The following is an 18,396-nucleotide window of genomic DNA, read 5'->3' on the forward strand; positions in this document are numbered from 1 at the left end:
TGATCATTATCGGACCATCCATAACATATAAATGGATGCAAATCTCACCTTATAAGCCAGTTTTATAATATTGAGTTAGACTTAAGTTCACTTCTTAACCTTCTTTGTCAGGTTTTTATTTTATTTTATTTTAATAATTAAGTATATATCTTTGTTTGACCAACTCTCAGTCTAGTTATGGTAATTAAGTAAATTCCCATCTCAGAACCAGGACTCTAAAATTTAAATCTCTGATATTATAAACAAAGTTAATACAAAACCACGGTCTTTTTTGTAATTGTTGTAATCGGGTTTTTTTATATGGGCAAATTAAAACCAGAAATTGGGATTTATTATATAGAATAAAATTCTGAGTTGAGAAGCACATGCATCTCTTTTCTGAGATTTTGAATCTTTGAAGGACAATGTTTCATTAACCGTATATTGTTTATCACAAAAAAAAATGAGAATGTAGGATGATGTTACACGTGTTTATGGAGTCTACCTCACCATTGCAGGTATTGATATGAAATGATTGGCACAGAGAAAATCTGGAACATATCCTATATCTTTTTCTCAGCCAATTAATGCATAAGTTTTATATATTTAAATTGTTAGTAGTAAACAAAAGCATTAAGGCTGAAAATAATATAATGTAAATAAATAAAAAATAGTTAGGAAATATAAAATGAATTAGAATTATTATTAAAGTAGATAATTTGATGTGTGATAGGTATGTGAGGTAAGTGAGAAGAAGTGAAGAGTGGAAAAGAAAGTATGATAGTGGAGTCACAAATTCCGCAAGATCCTCGAAATTATTGCATGTTGAAAGCCGCCCTCCCCCACAATTATAACATGTCCTTTTTAGTCAATAACCCCAATTTCTATACATGCCTTCTCTCTTTTCTATCCATCTCCATTTCCATTATTTTTACCTTCATTCATTCAACCCCAATTAACCCTACATCTTTCCTCACTAACCATTACCCTATAACATCTCACCACTTTTCTCCAACTTCCTAACTCCTATGTATCATATATTTGTATCCACATTTTACAACATTATCATCAATTCAAAGTTTAACTATGATAGCCATCACATCAATCAAAAATAACAACATAATCGATTTTATAAAATTAAATTGTATTTAAAGTTCATTTTTTAATATGGTATCAAAGTTATTTAGAATCTATCTTAATGAGTGTTTATTAATCTTTTCATATCATTCATTCACCATTAAATCGTTATCGGATTATCATCTATAATATATAGTCTCACCTACAAGTTAATAGTCAATTCTTACTTTATAAATCAATTTTTGTAAGAGGTTGAGTTAGAATTAAAATTTATTTTAATAAATATTATGCTCAAATTATGTGCATGTTTAATTTTATGAGTTCACATATATGAGCTTCATAACCACCATATTCTTTGAATTCTTTTTATGTTGTGTATTTTACAAGAGGTTTATGTTATATTGACTTGTGGGAAATATTCATAGATGCGCATTCTTGTATTATTATTATTAACTGTGCATATTGACTTATAGAATAAGATTTTTATCATTATTAACTGTGCATTTTGATATGATGTTGTATCAAGAAACTCTAATAAAATGATCCATGAGAAACTATTATTGGAGATCCCACATCGATTAGAGATTAGAGCCTTACTTAATATATAAGTGGGTGCAAACCTCAACCTCATGAGCCGGTTTTATGGGATTGACTTAAGCTTAAAGTTCACTTCGTAATAACTATATAATAAAAGTTTGAATATATGTTTGTTTTCATATTTTAAATTTTATATCTAGTTTTTAATTTCTCTTATTGAAACATCTTTTGCCTACATGTCATTATGATAAAATTTTTGAAAGAAAAAAAAACATGTATTAGACTATTTGATGATAAGAATATTAAATTAAAATTCGTTTTCATATAAATAACAGATAATTAGTGAGCTATATGAGCAGAATTTTTAATTATATTTGGAATAAATTTTCGAATATAAGAACTAAAAAAATAAGTTCAAATTTAGAGAAAAAAAAGTACAAATTTTAAAAACTAAAGTTAGAATTAAATAAATTAGTATTTTGTTTTGTATATAACTCGCACAAGTCCCGTACATCTTAAAAAAAATATTATCAATTTTTTTATCAGAAAAAAAATAGAAGACAGAAATAAGTGTCTTAACTCATGTACAAGAAAAGTTTCAGAACAATTGTCCCAAAAAAAAACTTACATTCTGAACATACTCTTAATAACAGTTATATTTTTAAAAATATAACATTTGTAGGTTGTTTTTTTTATTATTATTATTTTGAATGATTGCGTGATGGACATGTTTGACTCAAACACATTCGAGTAGTAAATTTCCTCACTTGCGATAATGTATTTTTTTTTCTCAATGATTTGATAATTTCTCTAAGTTGTCACAGTGAAAGAAAGAAGGAGAAGAAAAAGTAGAGATGAAAGGATAATACAGAGGGATTGAAAATAGACACGTTTTGATGAGACAAACAAAGGTAGGGTTTGAATTAGATACATCATGGCCACATCACTACCATTTTAACAAGATATAATGTACCAAAAGCAAGTTAATTAGGTCCCATGAATTCTACTTAATAGTGCCCGAAAGCGATCACAATTCAATTCGTTAATAGAGAACTCCTAGAAAGACATTTTTTTCTTTCTATTTTTTCCTTAAATTGTTGTATAACACTTTTTTTTTAGGACAAATTTTCATTTTACTCTATTTCAATTGTTGGAAGATGAGTGACAAGTGAAATTTTACAAGTTTATGAGAATAATTAAATTATTTAAAGTTATATAATTTTAAATTTTACTTAAATAAATACAAAATTATATTTTTTATATTCTCTTATTTTAAATTTATGTATTATCTATTTATATCCTTTCTCGGATTTGATTTTAATTATGATACTTTCGAGTTTACTTATCTAAAAACATTGGTGACATATTCAATATTAAGATATCTCTAAAAAAAACCATTAAATAAAAAAATAGAGATACAAAATAATTAATTAATTAGATATCACTTTAGAGACTACAAAATTATTGGTATCTAAATTAATTTTTATTATTGATAAATAGTTTTTAAATTGGTATCTAATTATATATCAATGTTTTAGCTGATAATTTTAGAATCTAAATAATTAGTAGCTAATTATATATTAATTTAAAAACTATTTATCAATAATAAAAATTAATTTAAATACCAATAATTTTTTTAGTATCTAATTTAGTTAATATAACAACTAATAATTTTTTTTTAAAATTGATTTATATTTAATGATTTTTTATTAATGTTTCATTATTTTATATTATTTTTTATTAATATTAGTGTGGAAGTTTCTTCCTTAAAGTGAATTGTTAACTTTTTTTTTAAGATATAAGTCGATGTTATTTTTTAATTGAGGTTATTTAATGTTTTCTTTATCATCATTATTGATACTTTTCGAATAATCTCAAATGCAATTTTTTTTTAGTCAATTAAGATTATTTTTAATTAATTTTAGTCAAAGTGTTTTTTTATTAATGTTGTTCATGTGAAAATAAAATAAGAAACTCTCAAAAGTGGCCTAAGAAAAAAAAATAAAAATTAAATAAAGTCAATAAGGTAAACAAAAGAACATTCTTTAATGCTTAGTTTTTGTAAAGGCAACAAAGAGAAGTGATTAAATCCCAACCAATTAGTTTAATCACTGTTTGCATTCAACGATGATAATAAAATTCTATGATATTGATGTACAACACTATCATTTTTTTTTTATCTTGAATTGAATTGTTTGGAGGTCATCTTATTAACTTTCACTCCAACTTTTGAAGGACGTTATAGTTTCCTTAAGGTTTTAAGTAGTTCATCATCTTCACTTAATCCTTCCTCCTTGTCCAGCTTTTCAATCAGAACTTGGAGACAAAATTGGCTTCTAATAAAATACTAGCTCAGATAGATTCAACTATACATGCGACCAAGATGATTTGACATGACTCTTTGAGCCTCTTGTTCACCACTTGAAAGAGGCCCAAAACAATTTTGCAAGACTAAATCTTGAGAAATCGATTTAGAAGTAATTTGTTTGACAATAACTAATTTAGAACTTATTGCATTAATTGCATATTTGAGATGAGAGGATCCTTTTAAAATACCATAATTTTCAATGGGCAATGAGTCCTTCTTTTGTAGTAAATCATTTGATTCATGGACATCCTCCAAAGAGGGTATATTAGCAAAACTATAGCAAATTTATTAAACTTTTGACCAACAAAAGATTTAGCCTCCACTTGACCAATAACAACTTCTACAAGGTGATTAAGATCAATAGTAGTTCCCTCAACTTCCACCACTCATGCATTACGAAGAGGTAAATCATATATTTACACATTTACCATGTTTCTCTGTGATACCAACAACTTCCTTGTGAGAGACATCATTAATTTCTTTTGTTTGGTCAGTCACAACTTTTTACTATACAACAAAAAGTGTGGACAAAGCAGTAGGCGGTTTGCCTGTGTTATTGGGGTTATCAAGATGTTGTCTGCATTTAGAAATATCATGCCCTCTTATTTTGCATTAAGAGAAATGTAGGCAACTTCTCAAATTCAATATTTGCAATAAAAGTAAAACCAATTCTTTCCACCAAAATTTGAGGCAAAGCATATATGATATCAATATCAACCAACACTCTAACAAAAAAATCTTTAGATTTATTCATTGTGCATTCATCAAGAGAACGAGGAGTATAAATCCATCTCGCTTTAAAGAAAGTTGTTTTTGGTTGTCAATATTTCATAGGAAGACCATGAATCCTAACCCAACATTGAGCTTTGGTAAGTTTCGTAGAAGATGATAAAAAGTCTTTAGTCCAAATACTCTCAAGATACCTGGATTGAGATTCCAAGATCCTACTTTTAGGACTCTTCTCATGCCTTCAAGAAAAGAAAAGACAAATTCATAAAACTTTTTTTCTAGAGGAATAATTTTTCAAAATCCCATAGATTTCCAGACAAGATCCAACTTTTTGCACACATATAGAGTAAGAGGTTTGTTACCTTTGGATAGTATTATTCTTGCATGAGGGTGTTTTTTACAATCCGCGACATCTTCATCAATTTGAACAAATATCAAATCTCTTTTGGATAAAGGAGAAAACAACTGTGAAAGAGAAATTTCACAAACATTATTCAAGATTTGTGAAAAAAAATCTTTTATACTTGAACCACATAAAATAATTTAACTTTATGAATAGGTATAATCTACCTATATATCGTTTGTGTTAATATATGAGTTTTGGTCTAATCTCCCATATTTTTGTATTTTCTTTCTTTTTTCTTTTTTTTAATAATATTTTTTTTCATGTGAAATAAAAAAATAACAAGATTGATCCTTGAGACGCCTAGTAAAAAAAAATGAAAACCGTAAGAATTTATTCCCCCAACTTAAAATTTATCATGTTGATCTTTATATTTGTGTGTGTGAATTATTTTTTATCAATACTGATATTGTTATTTGATGATAATTTTTGTTTTTTTAGTAAATATTTAATTGAAATTTTTTTTTGTAAAATTTCCACCGAATGCTGGGCTTTGAATTGTCAATTTTCGAATATTTTCATGAGATAAGAAAACAAACAAGTGGATACAGTTCTTGAGAATCGTTATTATTCAAGTTAACTAGGTTTAATGATATTTTATTTTCTTAAATTTCCTGGATACAAAATTAATTGAGGTGATGAAATGGATCAATTTAAAGTAAACTTCCAACTATTAAAAATAACTTTTATTTTTTAAATAAATTGAGTCATAATAAATCCGTGGAATAGTTGAAACTCTGGGAATGTGTGTGTGGGAAGGGAGGTATGAAAAAAAAAAGTATGAAGCACTTCTAATGATTCGATATAACAGAAGGAAAATTGATGTAAAATTAAAGTTATAAACAATATTTAATCTTGAAAAGAACTAAAATTTGTGCTGATGATTTTGCAAACATGGTGGAAATTAGACATAAAGAAAGAGGCACAGCTAAATTTAAATATATTAAATTATATTCTTCCAAAACCGAGGCAGAAATGGTCGTAGAGAGAGAGAGAGAGAAGGTGACGATGGATCCAATTCGAAAGCGTCAAAAAGGGAAACTAAGAAATCCAGAGAGACGAATTTGGTGGGACCCTCAAATCTAAGCCATGAGCTGTTGCTTTTTTGACATTTCTCACTTTTTCTTTCTCCTCTCTCTTTCTTTGCACTAACCCACAAACTCACTTATCAATTCAAAAATGTACGAAAATGAAACACTACCTAGCTAATCTCACCTATTTCTTCATCATTCATGCAAAATCACTTTTTTATTTTATTTTTATTTTATTTTAAACTCTCTCTATCTCCACACCCATTTCCTACAACCTTATCCTTCCCCACCCATCTTAATTATAAACTTCTAAATATCTACAATTTCTAGAGAACATCACAATTATATATTGAGTAGAGATATGAGATAATAGGTTATAAACACAACAAGAAATTACAATATACAAATACATATTGGGAAAGTTAGAATTCAAAAATCACTCGTTCAATTACAATTTATATATGATTTTTTTTTAATTTCTAATAATTTTATGAGTGTTGTTTATTAGTAGGAATAACTTAATAAAAATAAGAAAGCATATGTAGCATATAGTGTATAGCTGTATAATGAGAAAATGTGATGGCAGAAAAAAAAAGGGAGAAAAATTGATGCATGATGATAGTGTAGTTGATGGTCTTGGTCATGATATTATTAAGGACCCACTAGTTGTTGAGTTTTAATCTACTTGTAATGTTTCTTTCTTCATTTCTTAAATTAATATAGGCCCATGCAAGAATTAAGATTGTCTACTGCACTCCAGGGACCTACCTCTGTTTTTAAATTAAATTTAAGAAAATTGAAGTTCATGTATCAGAATCAGGTCAGAATTTGTCTATTTGTTTGCACGTGTGAATGGTTTGAATTTTTTTGAGATGAGTGCACCAGGTAAGCTTCCTCCTTCTGATGTGATATTATGAGGGTTGGAGTCAGAAAACTCATATCAGATTGAAAGACACTTCAGGTTTAATCAGAGGCACCTGATATTATATATATATATATTTGAGTTAGACACATAGATAGATAATTCTATTGTATTATAATTTTCTTAGCAATTATCTGTTCTAGTTTGAAACTTAAGTTTCCATTGAATTGATATCTTGTCAAATGCTAGAGAGGGCAATAATAATTGAAGATAAAATCAGAAGGAAATACGAAGAACATTCAAGTATAGATTATATTAAATTATAATCAATGAGAAAATGCATTTCTATAGCTTTGTGCATGTTGACAACTTTGACCGGAATGTTGTAAGAGCTAAGTTAAAATGGAGAAAGGTTGCATAGATGGTACAGATATTAATCTGCAATATCTTTTGCTGCTTTTAATTCCCACATATGATAAAGATTTGCACACTTAATTATAGTAATTATGTGCAGAAAGGAAGAGTATGTTGCAAGACATGCAACAGAAAACCTATTACTGCGCATGCAAATTATGTATGGATTTCGAAAGTTAATTGTTTATATTATAGATCCTAAGATGCACAGGACCACAAGGACTTAAAGGTTGTCTGGTACTGGCTTGGTACTCTTATGTAACTGTCGCAATCAAGGGATGCCCAAAATTTAGGATCAAAGCCAAGGTCACTGCATCTTTGTCTGATGATTCTCCTTCGGAGTTAGGACTATGGAGAGTTGCCTATGGACTAGGTGATCATTTCTTGTGCAATTCAACAACATCAATGTGTGTCTGATCTGTCTGCAATCATATGACTAATTAAGAACAGTTATTTTATTTATATTTTACTATTCACTGTAAAAAGATACTGTAGGAACACAATTATGTTTTTCAATCATTTGATTAATGAATTTTTTTAAAATTTCTTTATGTTTTAAAAAAATATTAGTATAATAAAGTATTTTGTATGGGTTATTAAAAAAACAGCTCTAATTTTAGTAAAAAAATCTCTAACTTGGGTACGTTTTGCATTAAAATATAAATAACCTTGACTTATAGTACTTTCCTGATATGTAATGTCTTAATTCAGTATTATACACACGTATATATTTGTTTTTTTGTCTTCTTGTTTCTACAAGGGGTCGGTAGGCATGCAACCAGCTATACACATAGTTGAATGACACTTTTTGACTCTTAACCAAAAGGAAAAGAAATAATTATACTTTTAAATAATTTTAACCCTTTTTATTTATCGACCCAAATCTTTTAAGGTAAAATGAGATTGAATTAGGTTTAAAGTCTACTTTGTAATATGGTATCAGAGTGATTTTGAGTCTATCCTAACGAGTGTTTGTTGGATTTATTAGATCACCCGCTATCGGCCTATTATCGAATCACCCATCATATGTTATCTCACGCAAGGTGTGTTGAAGATCCTACATCGACTAGAGATGAAAAGATTTCATTATATATAAGTGGGTGTAAACTTTAAACTCATGAGCTGATTTTATGAGGTTGAGTTGGGTTTAAAGTACACTTCATAGTAAAAAAGATGTTTTTTTATTTATTTGTTAAAAGGGAAAACAAAATATGATGCCATTTTTTTTTTTAAATATTAAAATTGTTAATGATTCTTTGATGAAGCACGGTTTTGTATAGATTAAAATCGGAGAAGATAATAGTTGTGATTGAAAAAAGAAAAATTAAAGAAAAAGGTTTGTGGGATCCATGGATATTAAATATTTGTGTTATTAAAAAGAAGAGGACCCAAGGGTGGGGAACCATTTATAAATCTGAAGCTGGATCCTTTGCCCCACCCTCTTCCATTTTCAAAATTTCATTATCTATAATCTGCCCCACTAAGTTTATCATTCTCAATTCAAATACTAATTTTAAGACCATACATTCAATTCCCCATGCCACATTTATTTCCATTCCACCTCTTTCTTTTTACTTTCCACAACTGGGAAATTCATTCATCTTCAAATTATATTTTATTTCATTTTGTAAGGTTATAGTCACCTCCAGTTTTTTGGGAAAACTTTATCTAGACTGTTAAAAGACTATTATGCCTCTAAAAGTATAAAAATACATTATACTTGTTTAATCTAACTTTTATTATATATTATTTAACTTTTATAAAGTAATAAATATCTTGCTTTTCTTCCTGAGAGTACAAATTGGGACGCAGAGAAATTTGTTAATAATCACCTGACTATCATAAATTAAGGAGGAAAACCGACAAACGGAAAAGGAAGACGTTTATGAGAATTTAGAATTTAGCAGTGAATATTTTTTTAACTTACTTTTTTTTAAAAATGGATCCATGATATTTTATGTATGATTTATTTGTTCTTACAAGCCTAATTTTTTTAGAGTAACTTTTTCTTCTTATTTTTCTAATCTTTTCTGTTTTTAGATTGGAGAAAAATCTGCAAAAATATTATGATGCTCAATTCAGTCTGAGTAAAATTTGCAGTTTTCTATACCACTTACATATTTCTATTATTTATATTTTTTGGTTGGATTATTATAATCATGAATCTTCCTAAAAAATCTAAAAGAAGACTCAATCACATTTTATAAATAATATAATAATATGATATATTAGTAACTAAATAATATTTAAAAATCTTGTTGTTTGGGTTTAACTATGTGAATATAGATCCATGAAATGTCAGTAATCTGATTGTAGTCCATTATTCATAAAAATACATTAGGTATATATAAAAAAAAATAATGTAAAAGGATGTTTTTGCTATGCTAAGTGGTTTGGTTTGTTCTTGTCTCCTTAATTGAAACTTCTTGGATGAATAATATGTTTGGCATTAATTAAAGAATGATTAGAGCATTGATCTTGAAGGGTTATTAGAAACATGAAAGTATAGGGTGTGTCATACATTCACAATGAGTAACTGTGAATGGTACAGATTTGAGATAAACACAGTGGTAGATGATGGACACTGTCCAAACCGCACACTTACCACCGTCCACTTTTTCAGTTCACTTCAATTCACACCATAAACACACACCACTGTTCTACTCAACTCACCCTATCTTGCTTGCAAAATCTGAAATGATGAAGCCCTAACCTATCTTTTCTCCACACTTCTAAATAACCTATAAAACATATATTTTCCTTCTCTCATTTCAACAACATCTATACAATTCCTGCACGCCAGACCCGGTTGTGTTGTGCATTCGACACTGATGTTTCAACTAATTGCTACCTCCTTTGCTTCTACCTCTTTCTACTTCATTTTTATATCTGATCCACAATATATCATTTTCTTTTCAATCTATTTAATATTTTTGAAATACTTGAAAACCCCAATCTCAAGAAAATGGCGCTTTTAAGTGTGCTACATACTTTCTTATTAGTCATATATCTAATACATAAGATAGAGTTTTACATTTTGTACTACGAATCACATATTTATATTCAATGGAATTATACTTGAAGATCTAGTTTTTATTCGATACAACACGTTTATTTGTAGATTTTTTATTTGATATAGGTTGAATTTTTTTTTATGATTTAATTAAAGGTTTGATATTGGATGATCTTTAAAATTCTTTCAGTTTTTTTTTTCTTAATCTCCTAATTTGCATGTATTCGATTAAATATAAGTGATTTAGTTAGATTATTTAAACTTTTTTTGAATTTTGCGTAGGGATTTGTTTTTGTTAATTGTTTTCAGAAGCAAGTTTTTCGATCTTGAGAGGCCTATTTTCTAGTAATTGTTCTTGTAGGAAGTTAGTGACAAGCCTATAAAAAAGGTGTTGTTATTTCTGTGAATTTTGTATATAGATTGAATCACTCATAAAATGATTCTTATTTATTTATTTTTTATTATTAATAAAAATAAGATATTTCGAAGATAAAATTGTGTCATTACTTAGTATTTATTACACAGATACCATAAATATATAATAACCAGTAAGGAAAAAAATTTGTGTATCTTATGCATTAAAAACTTTGTTATGTTCACTTAATTTTTTTCTTCTCTTCTTGTATTATTATATATTTATATTTTCTATTTCTAGTAGGCTGGAGTTTGTACACAGTTTTTTAAGAAAATTATTGTTGGGACGAATGTTCGTCCTAGGAAAAATTGAAGTTAATCACTATAGTGTCATATGAATTTAGTGTATACTCTAGAGAATTTATTTGTTGTGAATTTGACGTTTATAATACAAATTATTATAAGAAATCATGCAAGATGCTTAAATTCAATTTTAATGAATTTAGCATGTCAACATTTATAATAATTTATACAAAGTTTTTTCCAATCCAAATTTTTGATGAATAATTCATATTTTATAAGTATATATGTATAGTCACGAACTTAAGGATCGATTTTAAGAAGATTTTAACTAATATCCAATGATTCGGTTGAATTAGTATGCAATGAAATAAGTGTACCTTGTGACAAAAATTTAGCATGAGTGGAAAGAGATACATACTGCTTTTTAGGTGATACAACTGATAGGTTTAGGGCGATCTTGCTAACAAATTTTTTGTACCTTACCAAAAAATTAGTAACTTGTGAAAGTAAAATCAAATCCTTTACTTTTAAAATTCAGTTTTCCTCAAATTTATTGTTTCTCAATTCCGTTTTCTACCATTCTCTAAGGTTTCGTTTGTTTTTAGGGAAAAAAAACAAAATACTTATATAGAGAAAGTCGGAAAATCAAAATAATTTTTTTTAAAATACGAAAATCGAAACATTTTTTACACTCAAAACTTTTGCGAAGAAAGTTTTATATATATATATATATATATATATATATATATATATATATAATTAATTAATTTTAATTTTATTTATTTTATTTTAAAATCAAATTACTATTATTTTTATTTAAAATAGAATTACAATTTAAATATAATCAAAATTATAAAAAAATAATAATTATAAAATAAATAATTAATCATATTATATATATTATAAATTATAAATATAAATAATAATAAAAATAAATATACTTTTTAACAATAAAGAAATAAATTTATATAAAAATTATATTAATTAAAAAAATCAAAGATAAAACAATAATGTTATTTAACATAAAAATAAGTTTTATTAAATATTTATAATTATAAATATTTAAATAACATTTTAATTAAAAATAATTATAATTTATAAATAAATAAATAAAATTATTTTTTTAATAAATTTTAAATATAAAGATAAATTTATAAACTTACATTTTTATCCATTAAAAAAAAATATAATTTCAATCACACCCATCACATCACTTACAAACTTTCCCTACACTTTTCACTCTATTTACCTTAACTCAAACACCCTAACTTTCTTTATATTTTTTTTTTAAATCATCTCAAACTCATTCTCTCATCTTCACTTCTTAATCCAAAGAAGAAAAAAAATGTTAAATATATTTAATTTAAGAAGACACTTAAACAATAAATGCTTAAAGTTACCAAACTTTAAATGAAAACAATGTGTATTGTGTATTGGTATAAAATTAAAATTCTTTAACATTGGCATAATATATAAATATTATATTATCTGGCATGTAGTGAAATATTAATATTAATGATGTCTTAAAATATATTAACAGTTGTTTAATGATAAGATATTAAAATAATTGTCAAGTTGATTATTATAGGATGTTATAAAGTTGTTAATTAGAAAGAAAGAATCCTGATTCACAAATAAAATGTATGTGTATGAATGTAAAAAATGGAAATTTGGATGGTTAGAAAAATGTAGTGAGATATTATTGAAGGAAGGAAATAGAATAGAGAGAAGTGGGAAAGTGCGCAATAAAAGAAAGGTGTGGGGGTAAGAAGTACGTACAAGTTGGACAGCGACCAATAAACAAAGTACTGTAACTGTAGCTATACCACTACATCTACTGTACACTATTCTCTTATGTCCCATCACCAAATCTTTTTTCCTTTCACACTCAACACTCTTTTTCTCAATCCCTAAATATTCCTAATTCTTTTCTAAATCACTACATTTTTCTCTTACGCTTTCTTTGCTTCACCCTAACACATTTCTCACCAGTGTATCACTACATTTTTGTTTCTGTTTTTCATCTTCACTCACACTATATACTTTCAGTCAATTTTTATTCTGTCTCATTTTCTGAACTCCATAACATAGATAGACCAAATGTGTAAAGAACTACCTGTGTCTAAAAATAATTGATAATTTTATTATGTGTAAAAATAAACATCGATTATGAATATTAAATTTATTTATTTGAATTTCATAATTTAAAATCTTTACATATATTTATATTTTTTCACTAAATTTATTTACAAATATGAAATATTGAAATTTGATTTTTAATGCAAATACAACTATTTTCTAATAAATTTACCGGAAAGAGTTGACTTTGCAGGTAATAGAATTTCACCTTTAAAGAGCAATATTTTACTTAAAGTCATGTAAATACTAAAATCCTAAAAAAATTACTTTTTTGAAATATTGTATGAATGAAATATATAAACTTAATTAAATATTACATATATAATATAATATTGATAAATGATAACTATCATTGCATTTATTATCCTCAAAGAAGTGTATGATTCTAATAATGAAGTTAAATATAATTTTCATATATTTTTTTCTTTGCTGTAAAAAATATATATATTTTGATTTAGTTATTCCTACCTCAAAAGACCAGATAAATAAATTGTACACTTTAATTTAGATGTAATAATTGTTTTAAAGTGATACCTTTTTCATATTTAGCCTGGTTTTTGGATACAAATATTTGTTTTCGAATATAAACTTTCTGTTCAAATACTGTTGTCAATAAGTCATTGTTTTTTGATAATTTTTTTTCAAATTTATCAAATAGTCATAGTCACGATGATGATATACCTTATGCAAATACTCAGAAGTCATGATCAAACATGTAAACTTAAATAATTTGTTCAAATAATTTTCATAAATATTTTTAAAATATCGTGTATTTTTCTACTAGACTGACTCTGTAAGAATTTTTTTTATCAAAAAAATAAAAATTAAATAAAATAAAAACAATATATATAATTATTATCACCTGCTCCCATACATTAGACTATGTAAGATATAATTTTAAAAATCTTAATACATTTCTAGCCACATGCCCATAAGTTGATATAAAGTAAGTTACATTTGAAACATGATCACAAAACTAATACAAATAAGAAAAATAAAAAGTTAGAGTAAAAACATAAAAGATTTTATATATTTTTGAGACTATATTACCGCAAAATTTGTACTGACCAGTAAAATTACAAGTACTTTTCGCTCTAGTCGCTTTCCAGTAACCAAGAAGATACTATGGGACAACTTACTAAATCATTTTTTATCCATTCTCTTATTCTCTCAAGTTTAATTAAGTTGTTAAGTTATCTCAGTCAAATCCTCATTTCATTCTCCTTTTTAAAAGGGCCATTTTAACTATTATAGCAATATCCCGAAATTTATTATCACATTTATGTATTTTAATTGTTCAACTTTGTTATACAAATATTCAAGCCTCGCAATTAATTATAAGGAAATAGTATTCAAGGGATATATTAAGAAGGTGGAATTTGATTTCCATTATTCTCTATGTTCAACTCTAGATAATAATACTCATTTTCAAAGACTAGTTTTGTAAAAGTTTTTTTTTTTTTTAATTTCCCCCACTTTAAATAAAACCAGCGTAGACTTTTTTTTTCTTTTTTAAATTCAGTGGTTGTTCATTATTACTTTGTTTTAGAAAAGTTGTGGGAAGAAGCATCATCCTCCATTTATTATACTCAAGAAAAAAAGATGAAGAAATAATGAAGGGTTTGGAATATGTTGACAATAATTTGAAGAAAGTTACAACGGGTGTGGTGTGATAAAATTGACGGAAAGAACTACCGTAAAATTAAAACAGGAGAAGTTTGATTGAGAAAATAGACCAAATTAATTCCCTAAAAAAATAAAGAAAAAGAACCTTACCAGTGTTTTTGTATGTATTGAAGTACTAAAGGATAAAAGTTTTTTTTTATTGCAAACAATATCAGGAAATAAATATTGAACTGGAGGAAAGTTTTATAATTTTTACATTGAAATATGGAAGAAACACTTATTTATAAACAGAAAGTAAAAGAAACACTTATTGTTTCAGTATAAATCATTATAATCAAACTATAAACTAAAAGTCGTCTTCATCAATATATTTTTCCAAGCAATCAATCTCCTTGATCCTGCTCAGGAGAACATAGAAGACAAGGGAGAAATTTTTTCTTTAAATCAAATAATACAAATGCTGAAATATTGAAAGAAAATAGAAAAGCCTTTATGGACTTAGATTAAATAATAGAAAATAAGTGGTTATTTTTTTGGAGTTTGAAAGCACATCCCCCACCTCTGAGACCAATTATTCGTTAAAAGCACTCGTTGTCAAATTAGGTTATTCTTCACCGCCATGGTCAATGCATCCAATAATGTGGATGCAAGTAGCTGTTTCGACTTCCTTTCGTTGTTTCGGAATACAGGTTTAATTCATAATCATCACAGCAAACTTGTCTCAAATTATGTTTCTTTGTTTACTTAGAATATCTGCATTCCAGACACTACTTGTCTTTCACATTATATCATAGTATGAGAGTGACGTTAATCACACCACTATTTATAACTGCCTGTTAATTACAGTTTACACTTATTCTATTCTGCCTTAATCCTTATTTCAACATGTGAGATTCAATAAAAGTCTTGTGACTTAAGAACAACAAATGATGATAGATGTTAATGGCACTGAAAATTGTCATAACTTGTAATTAAATGAATAATTATACTTGCAAAAAGAATAATGTCCTTTCTGCATCAAAGATTTACAGTGAATTATAAATGATTGAAAAATTCTGATCTTGGTCAATAATTGGGTACTCATGTAATCGATAAATCAATTTTAGCAGAGCTGTACATTTATAAGCAAAGTTAAGGTCTCCCTCTAGAGAAACGGGTGATTGCATAAATATAAAATAAAAGTTTTAAATATAATAACATTAAGTTTTAACATTTATTGAGTAAAGTAAATTTAGCACGCTCTGTATAAATTAAGGGTAAAAGAAATATTGTTCTTTTTAGGAAAAATGTTGCCATATATATAAATTCCAACCGGTGAAGCCTAATATTTGTTAAAAAAACATGGGTATGAAACGAAAAAGGAACTAAGCAATTTCAACCAATCACGTGGTGGTTAGGAATACGGGGTTAGATATATAACATCATACCGAAATTAAGTAGATCCATAAAATTAAAATAATAATATCTATATTTATATAAAGAGAATTGTTCTTTTAGAATTTTTTTTAGTGTATATAGTTTTTTTTTAATTCTAATCTTATTTAATATATCTCAATTTATTAATATAATTGAGTATTTTGTTATTTTATATGAATTATTTAAAAAATAAAATTATTTTTTATTTTTTTAAATTAATGTTATGGGACAGTTTTTACATGTACACTAACTTTCGACTATTTCCTTAATTTTTTATTTTTAAAAAAAAACGGACTTTCACCCTCATTCGTATCAAATAAAATAACATTTATTTTTAATTACTCTTTCCACTTCATTTTCAATCCGTCTTTCAACTCCATTTCAAACAACATTATTCTTTAGTAAAATCATATTTTATTGTATTTACCATCAAGTGAATCATAACCTTAAGATGAATATCATCATACCCTCCAATCCTAATACCACAAATGGAAGAAAAAAAACTTGAAAAAAAAGAGAAATTCAAACCATAAGAAAAAAATGTTGATTAATCAATTCATCATTTTTATTTTATATGTTATTTTTTATTTTTCAATTTCGAATCATGCAAAATTATTTCTGTATGTATATTAAATTTTTATCATTATGAAAACTAAAAAAAAAATGTGGATATACCAACACTATAGGTTTGTGGCTATAGTGTTTCCGATAGTATTAATAATGTAAAATATTTTTAATTATAATTTACTGGTATTTACAATAATCACTTTAGAATATTTTTTTTTATTTAATTGAGGCTATAAAATATGTATGGTGTACTTAAAAAATAAGCTCTTAAAGATAATAATAACATGCCATGTTTTGTTATTCAACATTTCTCTCATCATAATGGCCAAAATTGGCAATATATTTCGCTACTCTGAGGACCATTTTCAATTCATGGGACATATGAATCCTCTCCAAGTTATTATTTTTTGGTAGGTCCCAATGTTACGGTTTAGTAAAATATAGTTGAGGAGATAATTAACAAAATTACATTTAACTATATTTAGAAGATAATGGTGATTATAGTGACTTAAACTTGGCCTAATCTTGATTTCTAACAAGCACAAATGACTAAGAAAAACAACACAGATGTCTTTGTTTATATTCATTAATGGTCAGACTTACCTTCTTTTTAGATATTTATGATCGCGTGAAAGAAAATAGAAGAATTACGGAGGAAAAAGGGAAAATGAAAAAAAAAAATAAAAATGTATGCATCAGAGATGAATGAAATTACTCTGGATTTACATTATTTTTATTTTCTTTTTAAATCAAACGAAAGTAATTAATATTTATTTATTTTCTCTCATTTACTCTTCAAACAAACAGAATGCAATTAATTGTTCCAGTCTATGTATCATACTATTTTCTTATATATTTTTTCTGTCAGAATATAAGTGTAGAGCTAGAAAACAACCATTGTCTTATTTAGCTTGATGTTCATAAGTTATTTTGAATCCTTTTTAATTTTGTTTTAAGAAATGAGTTGTTTACTAAATGAACAAATACAATATTTAACAATTGATAAAAAGCTACGACACGTGTGACCTCGTGGTGAATTGGTTGGTAGGGTACTCTCCTATCCACACAATTAAACATTTACTCTTGAAAACTTGAAATACTGTAAAAACCAGTTTGATAAAATACTATAATTTGATGAAATGTAAAGTGGAAAGTTATGAAAATACGAAGTTATAAGGGAGCAAAGTGCAAATTTGAAAATGGGATTTGGTTTCACATCTAAAGAGATAACTGTCCAACAACATATGACACTGTATCTTCCTTACCTCATGATTCCCAGAGTTGGGTCTCTGCATTGTCAAAATCAATGCACCTGCATTTAGATTTTGCAAATGGTCCAACTTTATCTTAAATAAACTATTCTACCCCAACAGTAGGACAATACTATTCAAAAATTAAATTTATTCTTATACCTAGTAGCCTTTAATTTAATTTAAACATTTGTAATTCTAATGGATTATAACGAAATGAGATTTTAACAAATAATATACTAATTTCTATAGCAAAAATATTTTTGCATTTTTTCTATAACTTTTAGAATTTGAGTTTAGTTAAATTCTAAAAAATAGTTTGGGCTTG

Source organism: Phaseolus vulgaris, chromosome 6 (genome assembly GCF_000499845.2).
Source record: "Phaseolus vulgaris cultivar G19833 chromosome 6, P. vulgaris v2.0, whole genome shotgun sequence".
Lineage (NCBI taxonomy): Eukaryota > Viridiplantae > Streptophyta > Magnoliopsida > Fabales > Fabaceae > Phaseolus > Phaseolus vulgaris.